The 21,412-nt window shown below is 40.0% G+C and overlaps 1 protein-coding gene across 7 annotated transcripts in view; it reads right to left on the bottom strand.

The window, feature by feature from the left end:
• GBF1 (golgi brefeldin A resistant guanine nucleotide exchange factor 1) overlaps positions 1–12,908 on the bottom strand; it is a 141,100-nt gene extending 128,192 nt beyond the window's left edge. For 5 of the 7 annotated variants that reach the window (XM_069098817.1, XM_069098819.1, XM_069098818.1 and 2 more), the window contains exon 1: positions 12,583–12,908. The gene's annotated coding sequence lies outside the window, so the exon portion shown is untranslated. The remainder of the gene's footprint in view (positions 1–12,582) is intronic. The other 2 variants (XM_069098823.1, XM_069098824.1) reach the window with 1 other exon arrangement.
• Between the last annotated feature and the right edge of the window lie 8,504 nt (positions 12,909–21,412).

The raw sequence follows: 21,412 nt of genomic DNA, 5'->3' as shown, positions 1-21,412 counted from the left end.
TTCCATGGTCTGAGACCAATTCATATTTTTCTTGGAGGCTTTGGCTGTAGGAGCTTGAGTGTGTTTTGATCTTCCTTGTCATCATAGTAACTTTCAATAATCATGTGTTTTTTCCAGTTTGCTCATTTTCTGAGCCCATTAGTTGACTTTTAACTCTCTGTTAAAGTAGGGCTCAGCAAAGGACGAAGGGCACATTGTCCCAAGCTTCAGGGGCTTTGTGCAGCTGTTTTCAGAGATACTTCTACAAACTTGTAAGTTTTCAGTTCTTCCAAGGTGGTATGATCTAAGGACAGGTATATTTACTACTCTCCTAGTCTGTGTGTGACCACAAGCACTCTTTTTTGCCCTAGAACTATGAGGAGGGTCTCCCCTCCACTGCTGCCACAAGCTCTGCTATGCAAATGTTCCTCCTCACCCTGGGACTGCCACCCAGGACTGCAACGCAGATCCAAGTATGGGAAAAGCAACAGAGTCCTGCCTCAGTGTTAGCAAAAAGGCCCCTGAAATCTCCTGACCAGCTGTTCAACCCCCTTATCATCTGTGGGCTAAGAGCTCCAGAAACAGCTGTTGCCACTGCCACAGCTAATTTAGTCACTCCCAAGGCCAGCTCCTGGTTTGCTGGGGCTGGGGCAGTGCTGCTACAGCCTGTGCTGAACTGTGCTCCACTTTCACCCAGGTGCAACCGACCTTTTCTAATGACCTTCTAAACTGTCATTGGTGTTTGTGGGCTGAGAGGTCTGGAAACTGCCACTGCTGCCAGTGATTCAGTGGCCCTGAGGTCTGTACTGAGTTTCCCAGGGCCCAGTATGCACTGGCACAGTCTGTGCTTAACTGCATTCATTTCTCACCCTGGAGTAACAGATCTTTCCTGCCAATCTTCCAAGATGTCTTGGGCTGGAAACTTGTTTCACTTCATCTTTATGTAGGTTCTGCTGCTCTAGAATTTGTTTAGAGTCATTTTAAAAGGTATTTGGAGGGATTTGGGGGAGAGCTCAGGCGAGAATCTGCCTTTACTCTACAATCTTGGCTCCACCTCCCCTATTTTGTCATTCTGAACCAGAAATATTTTCCAGCTGTTTGAAAATGACTGAATCTAGCAATAGTTTACTGTTGTGGGATTAATGAAAAGAAATGCAAGGGAAGGTGGCCTAACCAGATCTAAAACTGTATTATAAAGCAGCAATCATCAAAACTGTTTGATACTGGCTAAAAAATAGAGTGGTGGATCAGTGGAACAGTTTAGGTACACCAGACACAGTGGTAAATGACTATAGTAACCTAGTATTTGATAAACACAGAGAGACTCCAGCTTCTGGGATAAGAACTCATTATTTGACAAAAAAAAAAAACTGCTGGGAAAACTGGAAAATAGTATGAGAGAAACTAGGCATAGACCAACATCTTACACCATCTACCAAGATAAGGTCAAAATGGGTACATGACTTAGACATAGGAGGTGATACCATAAGCAAATTAGAATAGCAAGGAATAGTTCAGTCAGATCTATGGAGAAGGGAAGAATTAATGACCAAACAAGAGATAGAGAACATTATGAAATACAAAATGGATAATTTTGACTACAAGAGAATAAACAAAACTAATATGCCATATTCTAACAAGGTAAGATGATACACGTGTCCCCTCTGAACACTATTATCATTAGGATTCATAGAGGGAATCTAATTAGACAGAAAAACTGAGACTAATTCTGTTGTCTTGATGGTTTTAAAAGATGAGCAGAAAGAGAAGAGCACTATGTTATAGTAGGAAAGGGAGAGTAAGGATGGGGAAAATTATCATCCATAATTGGGGTACAGAAGTATAAGTCTTCTTCTAAAACAAGAGAATGAGTGGGCAACACTTGAATCACACTTTCATCTGAACTGGTCAAAGGAAGGAAGAATACATACAGTTGGGTACAGAAATATATTTCACTCAACAGGGAAACAGGAGGGAAAGGGGAAAAGGGGAAATAAGGGGGAGGCTAGATTAAGAGAGTGTTTTGTATAAAACAAAACAAACTCTCTCTGGGTGGATTTTGAAGAGGCATTTAAAAGAAAATAATAAAAGAACCTGTTATTAGACTCTGGGTGAGGGAAAGAGAAAAGGGGTTGGGGTACATAGGCAGATTATACCAAACCTAGGACACTTAATGCTGTACTCACTCCTCTCACATGACCTACTTGTTCTTTAGAAATAGGACATGGGAAAGAAAGAGAAGGAAAAGAATAAGAGAAGAGAGTGAAGAGAAATACACAGCTAGCAATCTTAACTATGAATGTGAATGGGATGAATTCACTCATAAAAAAAGAAAGACAGCAGAATGGATCAGAAAGCAGAATCAGACAATATATTGTTCACAAGAAACACATCTGAAATAGAAAGATGCTCATAGAATTAAACTAAGAGACAAAAGCAAAATCTATTATGCTTCATCTGAAGTAAAAAATGCAAGAGTAGCAATCATGATCTCGGACAAAACAACAGCAAAAATAGAGTTAATTAAAAAAGAGAAAAACTATATTTTGTTGAAAAGTCCCACAGTTAATTAATATCAATGCTAAGCATATGCATCAAGAAGCATAACATCAAATACTTAAAGTTAAATGAGTTATAGAAACAGAGAATAAAACTATAGTAGTAGAGGACTGCAATTTATATCATTCAAACCTAGCTAATAATAATAATAGCTAACATTTATACAGAACTTGCTATGGGAGAGGCATTATGCTAAACACTCTATAATTATTTACAATCTCATTTGATCCTTACAACAACTCTGGCAAATAGGACTTCCCCATTTTACATATAAGGAAACTGAGGCAAACAGAGGTTAAGTGATTTGCCCAGAGTCACGCAGCTAGTAAATGTCTGAGGCCATATTTAAAGTCAGGTCTCCCTGCCTCTAGAACAAGAGCTCTATCCACTTCACCACCATAAAATAAAACAAAAAAGAAGTGAAGGACCTAAATAAAATTTTAGAAAAGTTAGATACGATACCTCTAGAGATTACTGAATAGGAACAAACAAAAAAGGGTATCCAAATCTCTCAGTTGTGCATGGCAACTTCACAAAAATTGATCATTTATTAGGGAACAGAAAAACTTACAAATACAGAAACTAGAAATATTAAGTTTAACTTTTACAGACCACAATAAAAAGCATATTCAACAAAAAGCTGTTGAAGAAACAGTTTAAAACTAATTGGCAAGAAATAAAAATCCTAAAGAATGGATGGAACAAAAAACAAATCATAGAACCAATCCATAATTTTATTAAAGAAAATAACGACAATGGGACAACATGTCAAAATTTTGGATATGCAGCTAAGTAGTCCTTATATGAAAATGTATATCTCTAAACACTTTCATCAATAAAAGGGAAAAAGAGCAGATAAAAAACTTGAAAGCCAATAAATTTAAAACCTATAATTAAGCATCAAAATAGAAATCCTGAAAATCAAAGAAGAGATTTTTAAAAAGTGAAAAAAAAACAATGAATTCACAAGTAAAACTGCGAGCTAATTTTTAGAAAACAAACAAAAAACAGAAAAGATCAACCATTAGCTAACTTGTTTTTAAAAAAATAAAATCAAATTACCAGCATCAAAAATAAAAAGGTGAATTCACAACTAATGAAGAATAAAGGTTATTAGAAAATATTTTGCCCAATTATATGCCAATAAAACTGGTGATTTAAATTAGATAGATGAATATCTACAAAAATATAAAATGCCCAAATTAAATGACTGACAGACTGGCTAGAAGGGAAATGGCTAGTACTAGAGAACTGAATGGACAGGACATGGCTCAGTAGCTTTTCCTTTCCCTAGACTGCCCAAATCTCTGAAGACCCAAGATTTGAAAGGTTTCTAAGGTTTCACCATCACAATTTAAAATGGATAAGCAACCTTGATACTAAAGATATACCATAAAAATATTAGAAGAAAACCAGATAAGGTATTTTTTACAACTATGTCTAAGGGGAGAAATATTAACCAAACACTAGATGAAGGCTATCACAAAAGATAATATGGATAATTTTGATTCAAAAAAAAATTTAAAGATTTCTGCACAGACAAATTTGATGTAACTAGAATGGGAAAGGCAATATTTGGGGAAAATCTTTATAAATATCTCCAAGAGTAATTCGTGTTTATACAAAATAAATAAGGTACTGACACAAACATACAGGGTACTCCAAAAATCTTAGTAAAATTTTAAGTGCATAACCCTAAAAGTCACGCCCCAATGAATGGATGAGTGGTCGAAGGATATGAACAAACAATTACAGGAATAGCAAACCATACCATTTTCAAGTTGAGTGCTGCCTCAGGACCATGGGCATGGGGAAAAGATGGTTTAGTCTATGTCACCTCCCCAACTTCAGTGGGGTTCTGCCCCAAACCATCTCTAGTACTAAGCTGCCCTCTAGGGACAAGACCTCTTCTATTTCATGCCCCACAGGATCTTCTACCAAGAAAGCAAGGCAAACCCATCCTCCTGACCAGGCTCCCATATGTTTGCCTGCTTAGACCTTCTGTGAGACAGGTCTCTTGGGGCCTCACAAGACATAACATCACTACCTGCCAAGAACTTAAAGGTCAACGAAGGACCTCAAATGTCTAATCATATGCTTCTCTTCTGTGGACCTATCTCTAGTGATTGATACTCTGGCTGGACTCACTCCTCAGTGAGTATATTACCATGCTGCAATACTTCTTGCTCCCTATTTCTACTTCCAGACACTACATCTCCCACTTTCAATAAATAACCTCTCCTACCTTGAGATTCACAACATACAAATACATTACCCAATCAACATCCTGCTAGTTATTATCTAACAACCCCCATAACATTCTATTTCTTAAAGCAATGAATTCAGGGCTTGGCTCACAATCTCTCTCTCTGTCTTTGTGTGTGTGTCTCTCTCCCCACTCCCTCCCTAACTCCAGCCCTCAATTAAAAAGATTTCAACATACAGATGTTCTTTCTGATACTCTAAATTCCCAGTTCTTCAATCTATTCAATTCCCATGACCTACTCTTCCATTCCACCTTAGAAACAGAGGTCATTCCCCACAATTATTCTATTCCTAGTTCATGAACTCCAAAATTCCTTTATCTGATCATAATCTTTTATCATGCCATCTTTCCTGAAGCTTAGCAACTCCTAACCCAGTACTGGATTATCACTCCATTCCCTGCACCCCTCTATTCTTTCCCAGGCATTCATAACACTCTCCTTCCTTCATACTCTTAATCCCTTGGTTGAGTGAACCAACTCAATTCTATACTAGAATTTCTTTCCTCCTAGACCTATTGTCTATCATACCTTGCCAATACCCAAACTTGAATTACTCCCAACATCCACCACCAGAGGCAGCTAAATGGCCCAGTGGATAGAGTGCTGCGACTGGGAGTCAGAAAGGTCTAAATGCAAATCCTGCCTCACTAGCTGTGTGACCATGGGTAAATCACTTAAATCCTCTCAGCCTCACTTTCCTCATCTCTAAAATGCAGGTAATAACAGCACCTTAACTAAAAGGTTTAGTGTGAGGATCAAATGAGATAACACGTACAGCATTTTGCAAATCTTAAGGCTCTGCATAAACGCTAGCTACTATTATCATTGCTCCTGTTCACGTGCAATATTGGACAAAGTAGGAGGAAATGTCAAAACTATGAGAACTAAGTCGAGTAGAAATTTATATTATCTAATCGCAACTGGGACCTCAATATAAATGTTCTATTCATTTTAATTGATTCACTATTCCATTTTCTACAAAGACTGTTCTAAAACTTATCTCTCCTCAAACCTCCCATAGTATTTCTGCCACACACTTCATTGAGGACCTCACCTCAGATTTCACCGAAAAAAATGAGACCATTTGCCTAAAGCTTTCCTATACTCTCTCTTCATCACACATCACTGATACATCTTTCCCCATTCTCTCCTTCTTCATTCTAAAATTAAGAGGACGTCCCTCTTGCCAAAACCAACTCTTCTACATGCACCCAATCCTATCCCATCCCAACTTCTCCAGCAAACTGTCCCCATTATCATCCCCAAGCTTTTTCTCGCATTCAGTCTCTCCCTCTCTACTGGGTCTTTCCGCCTATAAACAAGCTCATGTTCCTCCATGCTTAAAAAAAAGTCCTTACTTATCACTTCTGCGGATTACCCTATAATTCTTCTCCCCTTCATGGCTATGCTCCTTGAGAGAGCTGTCCACCCTTGGTGGCTCCACTTCCTCTCCTCCCATTCATTGCTAAACCCTCTGCAATCTAGCTTCCAAATTCATCATTCCACTAACAACTCTCTTCAAAGTTACCAATGATCTCTTAATTGCCAAATCTAGTGGACTCAGTCTTCATCCTTCTTAACTTCACAGCATATAACATTGCTGATCATCTCCTACTAGATACTGTCTCCACTCTCCTGGTTCTCTTCCTATTTGTCCAACTGCTCCTTCCCAGTCTTCTTTGCAGGTTCTTCATCCATCTTATACCCACTTGAATGGCCCCCAACACTCTGTCATGGGCTTTCCATTGTGTCTAACTATTCAAAAGTAAATTAGTCTACAATCTGGGCACTCAAGGGTACCAAGGAATACCAACTTCAACCTAGAACTGAACACGCCGTCTATCTAGAGCCAACATTTCAAAGGCCTTAGAACAGCCAAGCTTCCTGTTTTAAAGGACAGAACTATTCCCATTTGAACCTTTTCCTCAAAGAAAAGGAAAACCTTCTACAGCTTAAATAGATACTGCGCAGGCCCAGCAAGTATGCTATTATCCACAAGTTGCATTTATTAGCCCTGTCCATTCAATAAACTAGATAGCCTACTATGAAACAGATGCCAATTTAACCAAGGCAATACCCTACAAAAGTGAGGAAAACTCATTAATGGACTAAATAGACTTCTATTTCATTTTCCAGTTTAGTTAAATTCCTCTTAAGAAAACTGCCAAACTCAGGCTTATCAATTAAAATCTAAGTATTTGTTCCCTATAACCATTTTCCTCCCATTAATTTTAAATTAATAAGTTTCATGCTCCTGGTTTTAGAATAACTAGTTGGGGTTAGTTGCTGGGCATTGCTGGACAAGAAGATGATAATTATGTAGATTTCTGGACCACAACTTAAAATATAGAACTCTAAGGAGGTACAAAAATATTTATACCTCCTTTTTTGAGGTGGCAAAGAATTAGAAACCGAGGAGGTGTCCAACAATTTGGGAATGGATGAACAAGTTATAGTATATAAACATAATGAATACTATTATGCTGTAAGAAATGTAAGGGAAACCTGGAAAGACTTGTATGAACTGATTAAAAGTGATGTGAGCAATAACTGGACAACAATTTATACAATGGCAAAAATATGACAAAGTCAAACAATTTGGAAGGAATCAGGAACTCTGATAAGTGTGATGACCAATTATAATTTCAGAAGACTTTAATGATGAAACATACTCCCAACCTCCTGACAGAGAGGTGAAAGACTCGGAGTATAAAATAAAACAATTTTTTTTGACACAACCAAATGTTAATTTGTTTTGCTTGGATATACATGTTTGTAATAGTTTTGTTTTTCTTTTTTTTTCTCATTTGGAGTCTGGGGAAATGAGATGGGAGGAAGGGAAGGTGGATTTTTGCTGACTGAAAAAAATTTTAATTACAAAAATCAATGGAGGTCTCATGCAGAGTAAAGTAAGCAGAGCCAAGAGAAACAATATACACAATGACTACAACAATGTAAATAACCACCAAAATAAATCAAAAGTGAATGTTGCAAAATTATAAAGAACAAGAATGACTCAGGATAGGAGAAGAAACCCTTATTCCATCCCTTTGCAAAGACATAGCAAGTATTTTAAATTTTCTGAATATATGGATTAGTTATACTGATATATTCTCTTCTTTTTCTGTTGTCTTTGAAAAAACACTGTTATAGGAGGGCAAAGGGGAGAGATATTTAGGGGAAATTATGGTGATAAAAAGACAAATAAAAATTTATTTTAAAAAATCAATGGAGGGGTGGCTAGGTGTCGCAGTGAATAGAGCACCGGCCCTGAAGTCAGGAAGACCTGAATTCAAATGCAGCCTCAGACACTCAACACTTACTAGCTGTGTGATCTTGGGCAAATCACTTAACCCCAATTGCCCTGCCTTCCCCCTCTCCCCCCAAAAAAGAAAAAAATATCAATGGAAGTAGAAACAGAAGGAATATTGTTCTCAGAATGTACAGACCACCTGGTAAGAAAAGGACAAGTTCAGGAAACAGATTACAGGCGTGGCATCAAGAAATGATAGTGTTGAAAGGACCTTCAGTTTTATAAGCTAGTGGTGTTGAATTCCAATAGAAACAGATCTCTACAGCTGCATATTGACTTCGAAAACCACAAATTAATATTATCTAAATGTTTTATTTTTATTTTTTCAACAATTCCCAATTACATCTTAATTTGGTTCCAGCCATATTAGGTAGTTTTGTGGGCCACTTGGGGATGAAGAACTACACTTCTGAAATAGGCATCTGCTGGTCCATTCTCTCTACCAGAAGCAAAGCAGCTAATAATTTCCTGGCTTGAGTCTATCTTTCAATAGGTAAAAGAACCAATAAAGGGAACTATTATACCAAACCTAATATTCAATAACACAAAAAAATTGACTGCTGGGGTAGAAATGACAGGAACTTTTTGGGGAAGTAACTGCTCTATCTTTAAACTGATTTGAGAATGCGAGTAAAAACAAATGTACCCTGGATTTCGAGAAATAAATTTCAAAAAGTTCAGAGAAAAGATACATAAGATCCCATAAACTAAAATTCTACAGGGGAAGTCTGCCTAGGAAAGAGGGGGGGATCTTAGGGATTACCTTTTAAAGATATAAAGAGAAAGAATTCCAATGGCAGGGGAAAGGAAGGTGAGTTTTTAAAAATTAACAAAATGTAGGGAACATACATTTTTTTTAAAAAGACATAGAAGATGGAAGAAAAGATAAGTAAAGGAAAATGAGTGTAAAAGTGTGCTATAATCCTATAATAAGAGTATGAGGAGTGCTACAAGTCAGAGTGAGCTGAGATTGGTGAGGAAAGTTGGACTGCTGCTCAGGGTAGAAGGGATGATGATAACAGATGACAGAAAGAAGTAATCAACTTTTAATTTCTTTTTTTCTCTACCAAGCATAATGATCTTCGAACTGGAAAGGACAGGACAAAAATTACTACCAGGGAATTAAAATTCAAGATTAATAAGACAGCAAGAGAGAGCCTAGTTGTTCTTGATGAGTTCAACTCACCTGGCCCAGATAAACTACAACCCAGAGTTGTCCTGAAAAAACTTATGAGATTTTGATTTCTGAGCCACTGTCTATAATATCTGAAAAATCATAGAAGGCCTCTTGGCAAAGAGGTGCCAAGAGAGACATATATTTTCAGACATGGCCAATGGTTTGTTTGACTATAATTATTTGTTACAAGGGAAGGCTTTGGAATGGGGATGAAGATAGAATTAGTGGATAGTGGCAGAATCAGTAAATATTAAAAGAAAAGGGCATCAGAAAAATATTTAAAACAGTGAACAAAAAAAGTTAAGAAAGTGACATAAATAGGGCAATTTTGCTAATAATAGGCTAAATGTAATGTATACTTTAAAATGAGAAAGATCATGGAGAACAGAAAAGGGGCCAAGGAATATGTTCTAATTTTCAAAAAGAAAACAGTGGCATCTGCCAACTACAGACTAGTGACTTTGACTTCAATTCCTGGCAAAATTCTAAAACATATAAGGGATGGGTAGTAAACATCTAAAAAAGGAAGTGGTGATGACAGTGAGCCAGCACAGCTTCATCAAGAACAGGTCATACCAGACTAACCTCATTTCCCTCACTGATAGGGTTACCAGGCTGGTAGATCAAACACTATATAGTTTATCTAGATTTTAGCAAAGCATTTTACAAAGTCTCTTATTCTACTCTTGTGGACACTATGGAGACATGTGGGATAGATAATAAATAGTACAACAAGAGAGTCTAATCTAGTTGAATGGATTAACAAAAAAAATTAGTCATGGGGTGGTTAGGTGGCCCAGTGAATAGAGCATTGGCACTGGAGTCAGGAGGACCTGAGTTCAAAGCCAACCTCAGACACTTAACACGTACTAGCCGTGTGACCTTGGGCAAGTCACTTAACCTCAATTGCCCTGCCTTCCCCCCTCCAAAAAAAAAAAAAAAGCAAAGCCAAAAAAAGTAGTCATCAATGGTTTAATGTCAACTTGGAAGGAGGTATCTAGTGATGTACCACAGGGATCTATGCTTTGCCCTGTGCTGTTTAATAAATTCTTCTTCTTCCTTTTCTTCTTCAATTAATAATGACTTAGAGAAAAGTATGTGATTATCAAATATGATGATGACACAAAACTCTGAGGGACAGAGAACACAATGGTTAGATGTGACGAACAAAATCAGAATCCAAAAAGAACATGACAGGCTACAACATGAGACTGGTTAATAAAATGAAATTAAATGTAAATTCACTTGGGTTCAAAAATCAACTTCACAAACACAAGATGAAAGAGGTATGGCTAGTTAGTCTTTTCTTAGAAAAATCTGATAGTTTTAGCAAAGTGTGAGTGCAATGGCACTAAATGGCAACCAAATAAGGTAATAACGTTTGGCTAAAATATAATAAGTATGGTGACGAGGTCCAAGAAGGTGACAGTTCCACTGCCATAGTTGGACCATAAGTTGATTATTTTCAGTAGTATATGCCACATTTTAGGAAGGTCACTGATGAACTGTAGGATGACCAGGATAATGAAGAATTTCAAGGTTCTCCCATGTGAACGGCTACGGAAGAAGCTAAGAATGTTTAGTTTGGAGAAGAGAAGATTTGGGGTGGGGATAGGGGGATATGAGAGATGTCTTCTAGTATCTAAAGAGCTGTCCCATGTAAGTGGAATAAAGTTTGCTCTGTTGGCCCCAGAGGGTAGAAATAGGAGCAAAAGACAGAAGCTCCAGAGAAGTAAATAAAAACTTTCTAACAGTTAAGGTCTATCCAAGGTGGAATGGGCTGTCTTAGGATAAAGTGGGTTACCCCTTCAAGGAAGGTCTTCAAATAAATGTTGACAAGTAATATGCAGAGCTTCTTGTTCAGGTACCAGTTGGCCTAAATAGTTTCTAAGGCTCTTGCAAATTATGTGATCCTGTCATTCTATGATTCCAATCACTTCAAAATCTCAGACACCATTCCCTTCAGCCACCAGTACACAGTCTTATCTTCATTGCTGTGCTTCTGATGGCCAACACTGCAATTCTTGATCGCACCCAAATCCTGTTATATTACTTCAGGCTTTCCAAGTTTTGTACTGCTGTCATAAAGAAGTACTACAAACTGATCACAATGACAACTAAGAAAGAGAAATACTAAAATAACTGTAATTCCCACAGAATCTAGCTCAATGCCTTCCAGAATTTCTGAATAAATGCAAATTCCTGCATGACCTGTTCAAAACTTCTTGTAGAGAACTACACTACTGAATTCACATTTTCAAGATGAGCCATAGATTCTATACTTTCTAAAAAAACCTCAACCTATCAGTCTAAAATATTGCCACAACCTGAACTGCTTCTGTCACCAGTGCCTGGCACAAAGCTTTAGGCCTAGTTCTATCAACTGTCCTGTGCCCTGGCCCCAACATGTCTAAATTGGTGAATTGTCTAAATCTTGCTTTCACTCACAAAAAAAAAAAGAGGATCAGCAGTTACAAACAGAATTGGAACCCTTTTCTCTGTCTCTGTCTCTCTCCCCCTCTCTCTGTCTTAGACATGCTACTACTCTTGAGGTTTTTCTGAAGCTGAAACTTCTTCACCACTTAGACAACCAGATGTCAAGAAGGAATGTAGAGAATTACTGAAGGGAAACTAAAAAGCCAAAAGAAATTATTGCCATAAAAGGAGGAAAGCTAAATAATCTGCTCTAAGGCCATTAAAATAAAAATCTAGGCCCACAGTTTCCATTCTATACCTGGAAGCAGAGCTGCAATATAAATGTTCATCCCAAACCCCTTGCCTGGCATGCCTCTCATTTCCCTTGCCTGTTCTAGAGCAGTCCTACGCGGAAGGGTAGCGCACAGGCTCTGGAGAATGTCGGGGCTCCACCCTCTGAATGCTGAAGCTTTGTTAGAAGAAACCCCTCTCTGAGGATTTGGGTTGTTTGTTTTAAGCTGGTGAGAGGAGCCAGGGCACGCGTAGGCCCAGCCTCGGCCTCTCTTTCCGTAGGCGAAGCCTTGCTTTAGAGCGGACAGCACCTGGGACCGAGTGGAAGTACTGAAGCGGGATTCGAGCACCTTTCAGGGGGTGTGGGTAAGTGGCCAGAGGACTCACAAGGCATAATAGGCCCTCCCGGAGAGGGCTAGTTAACCTTTGCCCCCAAGATCGCCTTCCAAATTCCTTCCCACAATGCCCCTCTTTCCCCGCTATGACCCAACCGGAGGCTCGTGCTTCCCTCGCTCTCTGGCGCAACAGAGGCCCGGCCCTGGAGACCCTGGGGGCTTTTCCCGGGAAAAGCTCTCGCTGACCTGTCACCGGATCCAAAATGGCGAGGCCTAGTCCCAGGGCCGGCGGCCACAATTCATGTCCGGCCCGGGAGCCGGCGGAGGCCCCGAACAGTTCCCCAGACCCTGCGACGGGGAGGGAAAAGGGATGGGAATCGGTGCCCAGAGACAAGACTCAGTGAGCCCAGGGTGAGATGGAGCCAGCGACAGCAGCAGCAGTGACGATTCGGGCCCTGGGACTGGCGGAGAAACCGGCTCCCTTCCCTGTCAGTTCACTGACGTGGTAACCAGGTGCAACGTACGCCGCTGCCTGGTAACTGCGCGAGAGCAGTGGCACATGCAACCAATCCCCGCTGGGTCCGGCGCCGATTGTCCAATCGAAGAGGGAGAGTTGACCTCAGAAATGGGAACCTTTCCGGGGAAGGCGGGATTTCAAAAGGATTGAACAAGGATAGGTAAAAGCTACCCAACGGGAATGATGGGCTACGGAGTAGCAGTGAGAAGCACCAATAGAAAATGAGAAATTGTACTAGGGAGGTTGGAACGGAGGTCAAGTTCGGTTGCAGTGCGCCGGGACGGCTGTGACCGCAGGGCATTGTGGGGATAGAGACCAAGGCTAGAACTAGTGGCAAAGGGGGGCGGTGTCCCACCGTTCCACCCGCGACCTGAATTCCTAGATGTACCATCCTTCCGGCCTCAGTACCACACCCAATTAGAGACACCTGAGCCAGGACCACGCCCCTAGGGGCCTAACCAATCAAGATTGAGAAAGCCGTTCCTGCGGCAGCTTCGGACTTACGTACCACGGTGCTGTCAGCCTTCGTGTTCCTTCAGTTCTATGAACACGTGCAACGTACTGTCCCGGCTGCTGGGGATGCACAAATAAAACAAGACAGCCTCTCATCCCTCATGGAGTTTATAGTCTAGCAGGCTGAAAAAGATAGCTTGCGTTAGACCGTATTTGCACAGGAGTTGTCATACAGTGGCATGCCTTACCGTTCAGGTGTGTCTGTACACCTGTCTGTGTTTGCCTATCTGAATGCTCTCCTGTCCACCGTCTATCTGTGTGTCTGGCCATAAGTATCCAGCTTGGGATAGTGGATATATATAATAGTAATACATATATAATTTGCAATAATAAAAGTCTACAATAAAATATAATAAATACTTATTGTTTTATTGATGGATATCCAGATAGACCCAGGGTTCCAAACCACCTCTGTGACTGAGTAGTTGTGTAAACATGGGCAAATTCACTGATTCTTAATTTCCTCATTTACAAAACAGAGACTTCTACTTCTTACTTCCTACACAGCCTTGTGAGTTTTAAATGAATTAATATATGTAAAATGCTTTACAAACTTTAAAAGGCTATATTAATGTCAGTTTATCTTATTGTCACAAGGCAGAAAGACTAAGATCCTAAGGTTTGCACGCCTGTGCATCTCCCCTCATATCTGCCTGCCTATCCCTATGTCTGTATGCCTATATATCTACTGTTTTTATATGCACAGTTTGCCTTGTTCTGTCTAGCCATTGCAGATATTTATGTATATGTATTGTGTATGTATATATGTGGGATCCTCTATAAATAGAGAGGCATCATGGCATGGAGTTCAAGTATTGGCTTTGGAACCAGAAGACCTATGTTCCAAGTTTTGTCTCTTATACATGCCTGCTTGTGTGATCCTAGACACACCATTTAATTATTAGTTTTTTATATTTAAATGTTTCATTTTTTTCTAATTGTATAAATGTGGACAAATCTCCCAAACTTAGCTTCAGTTTCCTTACCTGCAAAGATGATATTACCTGCAGTGTCTACTTCAAAGTTTTAAAATCTAGGGAACTCTTTTAAGACTTCTTTACAGAGAAGGCACTACCCGGCATTGGTAAAGAGGATTTCCTTATGTGGGGGTTCTCTGGGTCAACTAAATCACTGAATTAGTCCCTATCTCCTAGTCACTAAATAATTATAAAATTCTGGGCAATTCACTTAATGGTCTTAGGGCCCCAAGCAGCTATTTTAGACTATAAATTTCATATTCTACAGCGATCAACAATAAATGATGTAGCTTTTCTCAGCTATACAATGATCCACAACAATTCCGCAGGATTTCTGCAGAAAAAAACTGATGTAGTCTGAGTGCAATCCAAAGCATATTTTTTTAAAACTTACTTTATTTTTCTTGGGGTTTTTTTGGTAATTTTATTTCAAAACATGACTAATATGGAAATATGTTTTGCATGACTACACCTCTATACCCTCTATCAAATTGTTTGCCTTCTAAATCAGGGGAGAGGAGAGGGACAGAATTTGGAATTCAAATTTTTTAAGTGAATTAAAAATTGTTTTTCATGTAATTGAGTAAAAATATTAAATAGATTTTTTAAAGACTATAAATTGTAAGAAAGATATCAATCTTCATTCAGAGAGGAACTGTCTCACTGGAAGTTCCCAACACCTATAAAGTCACAGACTGGTTAATAACTGTTGACCATCTTCTTTTTCTGGATACTCTTTCCTCCCTGGGTTTTTGACACTCTGCTCTCCCTCTGCTGTTGTCCTATCTGTCTGACTGCCTCTCAGTCTCCTTTGCTGGATCTTTATTCATGTCATGACCACTAACTGTGAATGTATCCCAAGGCTCTGTCTTGGGCTTTCTTCTCTTTTCCCTACATTTTTTCTCTGTTGAACTCATCAGCTCCCATGGGTTCACTTATCTTTTTTTTAGAAGATTCCAAATCTATGTGTCCAACACCATTCTCTGTCCTGAACTCCAGTTTCCTAACTACCTCTTGGATATTTCAAGCTGGATGTCACATAGAAATCTCAAACTCAGCATGTCCAAGGGAGCATTCTCTTTCCCCCCCCAAACCCTTCTCTCTCTCTGACTTTCCTATTACTGTTGAGGGCATCATCTCCCTCCCAGACACTCAGGCTCACAACTTCAATGTCATTCTCAACTCCTTACTCTCACCCCATTTTTCTAATGAATCAACCAATCTTGTGTCACTTTTATCTCTGAAATATCTCTCATATGTGTGTCCTCTCACAAAACCACCACTCTCATTCAAACCCTCATCACTTCTTACCTGGACAATTAAAATAACCTTCTAATTGGCCCCAAGTCTCTTCTCACTCCAATCTAATTTCCATACTGATCCAAAGGGATTTTCCTAAAACGTAGGTCTGAATGTATCAGTCCCCTACCCTGTGAATGAATGAATGAATGTAAAATGTAAAAGCATTTATTAAACACTTACTAAAGGCACTGTGCTTTAGGAGATATAAATAAAGGTAAGCAAACCAATCACTGCCCTCAAGGAGCTTCCGTTCCAATAAGTCAAAATATGTAGCAGATTAGTGGCAAGAGTAGCTCCCTATTTAACCTCTAAAATCAAATCAGACCTCTGTTTGGCATACCTTTCCCTTTCCATCCTTCCAGTCTTACACATTACTCTGCTCCATACACATTACATTCCACTTCTGTCTTTACCCTTTGCAACAACCCTTTCATTCTTACCTCTTCTCTTAGAATTCCTGGCTTTCTTTTTTTTTTTTTTTGGAGGGGGAAGGCAAGGCAATTGGGGTTAAGTGACTTGTCCAAGGTCACACAGCTAGTAAGTGTGTCAAGTGTCTGAGGTCAAATTTGAAATCAGGTCCTCCTGACTCCAGGGTAAGTGCTCTATTCACTGAGCCACCTAGCTACCCCCCTAGCTTCCTTTAAGACAATTCAAATGCCTTCTGCTATAGGCCTTTCCTATACTCCCACTCCCACCCCCAGCTGCTAGTTCCTTTCCCCCTAAAGTTATCTTTCATTTACTCTGTATTTATCTTGTATGTATCTATTTATGTACATTAGAATGTAATCACCTTGAGGGTAAGGGCTGGTCTTGCTTTATCTTTATATCTGGGTTCAAGGTAAATGCTTAACAAATGCTGTTGATTGATTGATCTCATAAATTAGGGAATTCTCTTCTCATTTGTCAATCATAATCCAGCCATGCCTGCCCATCCTGTGGGACTTTTGTCCATATCCACCTAAAAGGTCAACAGGGGCTTGGGGGGTCCATCCAACCTGCTAGTGACCTTCCTTGCCATGCTTCTCCTTGATAAAGTCTTTTGTTCTTGTTCTTCTTCAGAACTCCTTGTTGGTTATATATTACAAATTGCTAACACCTACCATGTGACTTTCCATTGCCTTCTGTGTGAAACTCGATTTTAGTTTTTAAGAGGCAGTTTTGTTCCATTGTTTGCCTGCCATATGGCAACACTGGTGGAATGTTAGTATTAAAGAGATGGGCCTTTCTAATATGGAAATTTGTTTTTGTTTGACTATGCTTTTTTGTTACGAAGGTTCTGTTTTTGTTTCTCTTTTTTTTGGTGGGGAGAAGCTATAAGGGAAAAAAGTTAATGATTGATAATTGAAAAAATAAAATGTAATTAAAAATAGAAGGGATAGGTCTTTGCTTTGACTGGAAGCTTGAGAAGTGTGTGCATATGTGGAAGTATACATATGGTTGGAAACATATACATTCACATATATAATGATCCTTATATCAGGAACATTTGTTCTATAGTCATTCCTAGAAGAGAATTTCCTCTACCATTGTTGTTGTTGTTTTAGTCATTTTCATAAATGTCTGATTCTTTGTGACCCCTTTGGGGGTTTTCTTGGCAAAGATACTGACTGTAGTGGTTTGCCATTTCTTTCTCCAGCTCCTTTTACTGATGAGGCAACTGAGGCAAACAAGGTTAAATGACTTGCCCGTGGTCACCCAGCTAGTAAGTGTCTGAGGCAGATTTGAACTCAGATCTTCCTGATTCCAGGCCTGTCCCTCCATTCACTGTGCTACCAAGCTGCTATTCATCATACATGAGCAATTTATAGTCTTGAAAAATTACCTGGGACACTTAGAAATTAAATACCTTACCCAGGATCATACAGCCAGTCTTGAACCTAGATTTCTTTTAACTTCAAGACCAATAGCTTTCTACTTACTACACCAGGCTGCCTCATATATAAGGATGTGTGCATTTATGTACACAAAGATTTACATATATGTGTGTACATATACATAATATATACTGTATATATGTGTTTTATTTGTGTGTGTGTATATATATATTGGTATATCTTTCTAAATGTGATTTTTCTGTGTCTGTCCTTTCAATTTGTCTAAGCTGGTATAGTAGATAAAGTGCTGAACTTGGAACCAGATAGACCCAGTTCAAATATCATCACTGACACTTGCTATTTGAGTGTCCATGGGAAAGACCCTTAATTTCTCAGAGTCTCAGTTTTCTCATCTTTCTGTCTATCTCAGGTGGTACAGTAATAGGTGGCTAGATGACACTGTGGAGGACCTGGAGTTAGAAATCGCTGAGTTCAACTCCAACTAAGACACCTGAAGTACCTACTTCATGGTACTTACTCCTTTTCCAAATGCATATTAGTATGTATGTGTGTGTGTATCTACTTGCCTCTCTGTATATTTATCCATCAGAGGAGATGTCTTCATGTTTCTTGTATATGATGGTCCATTTATATATCTGTCTATTTGTGTATCTCTCCACTCACAGCTGCATATGCCCATCTGTTCACAGAGTCATCTGTCCCCTTCTGGAAGGCATTATCTGTCACAGCCACCTGACAGGGAGACACCTAAAACAATGGAATTTGGATGTTGGAAAGTTCTTTAGTTTCAGCTAGTCCAATCCCCTCTTTTTACAGATGAGGGAACTGAAGCCCAGGTCACACAACAAATTAGTAGCAAGGTCAGGACTAGAACCCAGCTCTGATTCCCAAACCAGTGCTCTTTCGAGAACTACACTGTTCGGTGGAAAGGAATCAAAGAGCCCATCAAAGTGCACTATTTTCCCTCTTACTCAGTATGGCCCACGTCTCCTGCTGTCAAGCTAAAGCCTGGACTAGAGGTATGCAAGGCAAGCAGCTACTCAGGATGTAACACACAGGCCAGAATTGTGCTAATAAGATTTAACTAATGGCTTGGGGTGGGAATGGAGAAGATGTGTGCATGACACCTTTTCAAAATGAATGTGCATTATTTACATTTTCTCCATCACTTTCTTCAGACTAGACAATTAAAACAATAAATCAGACCCTGATTTGTAGCATTTGCCTATTTCTGAGGTGCTCACACTGAAGAACTGGTTCCAACATACCCCTTGTCACAAGAATGTGCAATGAAAAGTGCTTTTTAACATAATTTTTTTAATAAACACATTTTTAATTCCTAGGAATTCTACTCTCCATGGCATGTAGTTATTTTGCAATAAATTGTTGCAGGTATTCTGTTACAGTAAAATCTGAAGCACCGTGCTTTCCTTGTTCATGAGAAGCAGGTCTAAATAAATGCTTGTTGATTGGAATTAAATTGAATTGTATCTCAGTCTCCCACAAACACATGGAAAGCAGAGTGTTCAAGCCTTCCTTAGGATGCACCTATGTCATTGCTCTAAGAGGGAGGGAAGAGGTATCCTGGACCTTCCTTCCCAACAAAATCCAAAGGGCATTAACCTCTGGCCCTAGCCCTGGCTGGAATTCCAAGGGTTAATGGGAATTACAGACACCAGGTTTACAGTCTGAACCCAGCCGCAGAGGGCCTCAGCTGCCTGTTTTCTGTCTGGCTAAGTTGTGTGGAGGCCTGAATTTACTTCCCTTGCAATCTGTCATAGCCCCTTGCAAGAGGAGAAGAGGGCTTCTTAATACCTTAAAGAGAGTGGGGAATAAAATAAAAAGAGTGGGGAAGCCAGAGCCTGACCAGAGTAGCTACCAAAGGAGGGACAGCAACAGAGAGAAATAGCCAACCTTTCTCCATGCCTTCTTACCTCTATCCTGATATCCAGGGATATCAGGAAGAGCCTCCTGTCTTGGAAAAGAGCCATTCAGAGGCCCTTCCATTCAGTTCTACCTGGACTCCAGCCTGACCCTCTGAGTTCTCAGACCTGCTGGAAAATCTTGTGGCTATCACCAGAAGACAGTGGGATCAAAGAGAGAGAGAACACAGTGTAATGAGGGGCTGACAGTAGCTCTGGACAGTATGGCCCGTTTCCCCATTGTAAGTACCTACTCTCCCTTCTCCATCAGGCCTGTGCTGTTTCTCAAACCCAGTAAACTGAAGAGTAAGCCTCATCAGTCACTTACATTTCAGAGCTCTCTTTGGCCTGCCCCAAAAGACAAGGTAGCTAAGGCCTTGGAAGAAACTAGTCTACACCAAATGGACGCAACAATCACTGAAATATACATAGTAATTTAAAGTTTGCAAAATACTTCCATTCATTATCTCATTTGAGCCTTGAAAGAATTCTGTGAAAGAAATATTACACATATTCCCATTTTACAGATGAAGAAACTGAGGCCTATGGAAGCTAGGTGACATGCTGATGGCCACATAGTTACATATGAGGTGAAGGAATCTAACCCTCAACTCTTAGATCCTATGGTCCAGGTCAGTAAAGTGGAAAGAGTTTTGGATGTTGGAATTAAAGGTCCTAGGTTCAAATCCTGCCTCTGCTCATATGACCTTAGGAAAGTCATTTAACATTTCTTGGCCTTGTTGTCCTTATTTGTAAAATGTGGTTATTGGACAAAATTACCTCTAAGGTCGCTTTTAGCTATTGAGCTATCTGTGTCCTTGTGACTTTAGAGTTATGGCCAGCCCTGGAGCTAAAAGCCAAAGTCCTTACAGACCCTGGCTCCCGGACTTCTGAAACTGTAGAATCATAAGATTATAGATTTAAATCTGGAAGAGACCTTTGAAGCCACTCAGTCCAATCTCCTCATTTTATAGATGAAAAATCTACAGACCAAAAAGGTTAAAGTACTTTCTCATCACTTAGAGCAAAGTACTGCACTCTCACCAGGAAAAGGGCAAGTGCTGAGCCCAGGGTCCACCTCCTGGTTTCTCCTTTAATCCTTAATTTGGGGCAGTTAGGTAGCACACAGTAGAGATGTTGGGCCTGGAGTCACAAGAACTTGAGTTCAATCAGACCTCAGACACAGTAAATTAAATAGCTTGGCAGGTTTGCCTCAGTTTCCTGAACTGTTAAAATGAGGATAATAATAGCACCTACCTCGAAGGAATCAAATGAGAATTCCTGGCACAGAGTGAACATTATATAAATGTTAGTGATTATTATTAATCCCACTCCCCATTCCAGTGGTTCCACTAATCTTTGAAGATAGACCACTGAATGGTGGTGGGGTTATTCAAAGATAGGAGAGAGGAGGAAAATGGAGCTGGAGAGAGAAAAAGGGAAAGAAGAAAGAGGAGAGAAAGGGGAACAAGGAAAAGGAGATGAAGAAGAGAGAGGAAAAGAAGAAAAAAAACTCATGGAAGGGAGGAGGATCTGGCTAGGGGGAAATGGGAGAAAACAGAGAGGAGACAAAAAGGCCAAGAGAGAGGAGACTAAAAGAGAAAAACAAACGAAGACAATCTGAGAAATGTGAGAAGCGAAGAAAAAGTGGAGGCCAGTGCTGTTCCGTCTGCCCAATTCCACCTGGAACCAGCATCTCAGCGTCCCTTCCAAGTTGCCTACCAGTAAGCGTTCTCCCGGCTCCTACCAAAGTGCCCCGGTATCTTTGTCCCCGGCCCCTGAATGCCCACTGCCTCTAACTCTGGGTCCGCTTCACTTCTTTTTCTCTGACCTCCCCCACGCCCTTCACTCCCCAGAACTGACCCTCAGTCCGCCAGACCTTCCTGTTCCTCCACTCAACTGCAGTGTCATCCCCAGGCTCCCCTCTTCTCTCCGCTTGTACCCCCCAGAACCCGGGTCTCCCGATCTCCAGCCTGCAACGCCACCCACAGTTCCTTCAAAGTCAGCCCT

The sequence above is a fragment of the Petaurus breviceps genome, unplaced genomic scaffold (assembly GCF_028583685.1).
Source record: "Petaurus breviceps papuanus isolate PSGF00001 unplaced genomic scaffold, PetGlider_PUasm1.0 37, whole genome shotgun sequence".
Taxonomy (NCBI): Eukaryota; Metazoa; Chordata; class Mammalia; order Diprotodontia; family Petauridae; genus Petaurus; species Petaurus breviceps.
The sequence above is the reverse complement of the archived record's forward strand: the minus strand, read 5'-3'. Positions and strand labels throughout refer to the sequence as shown.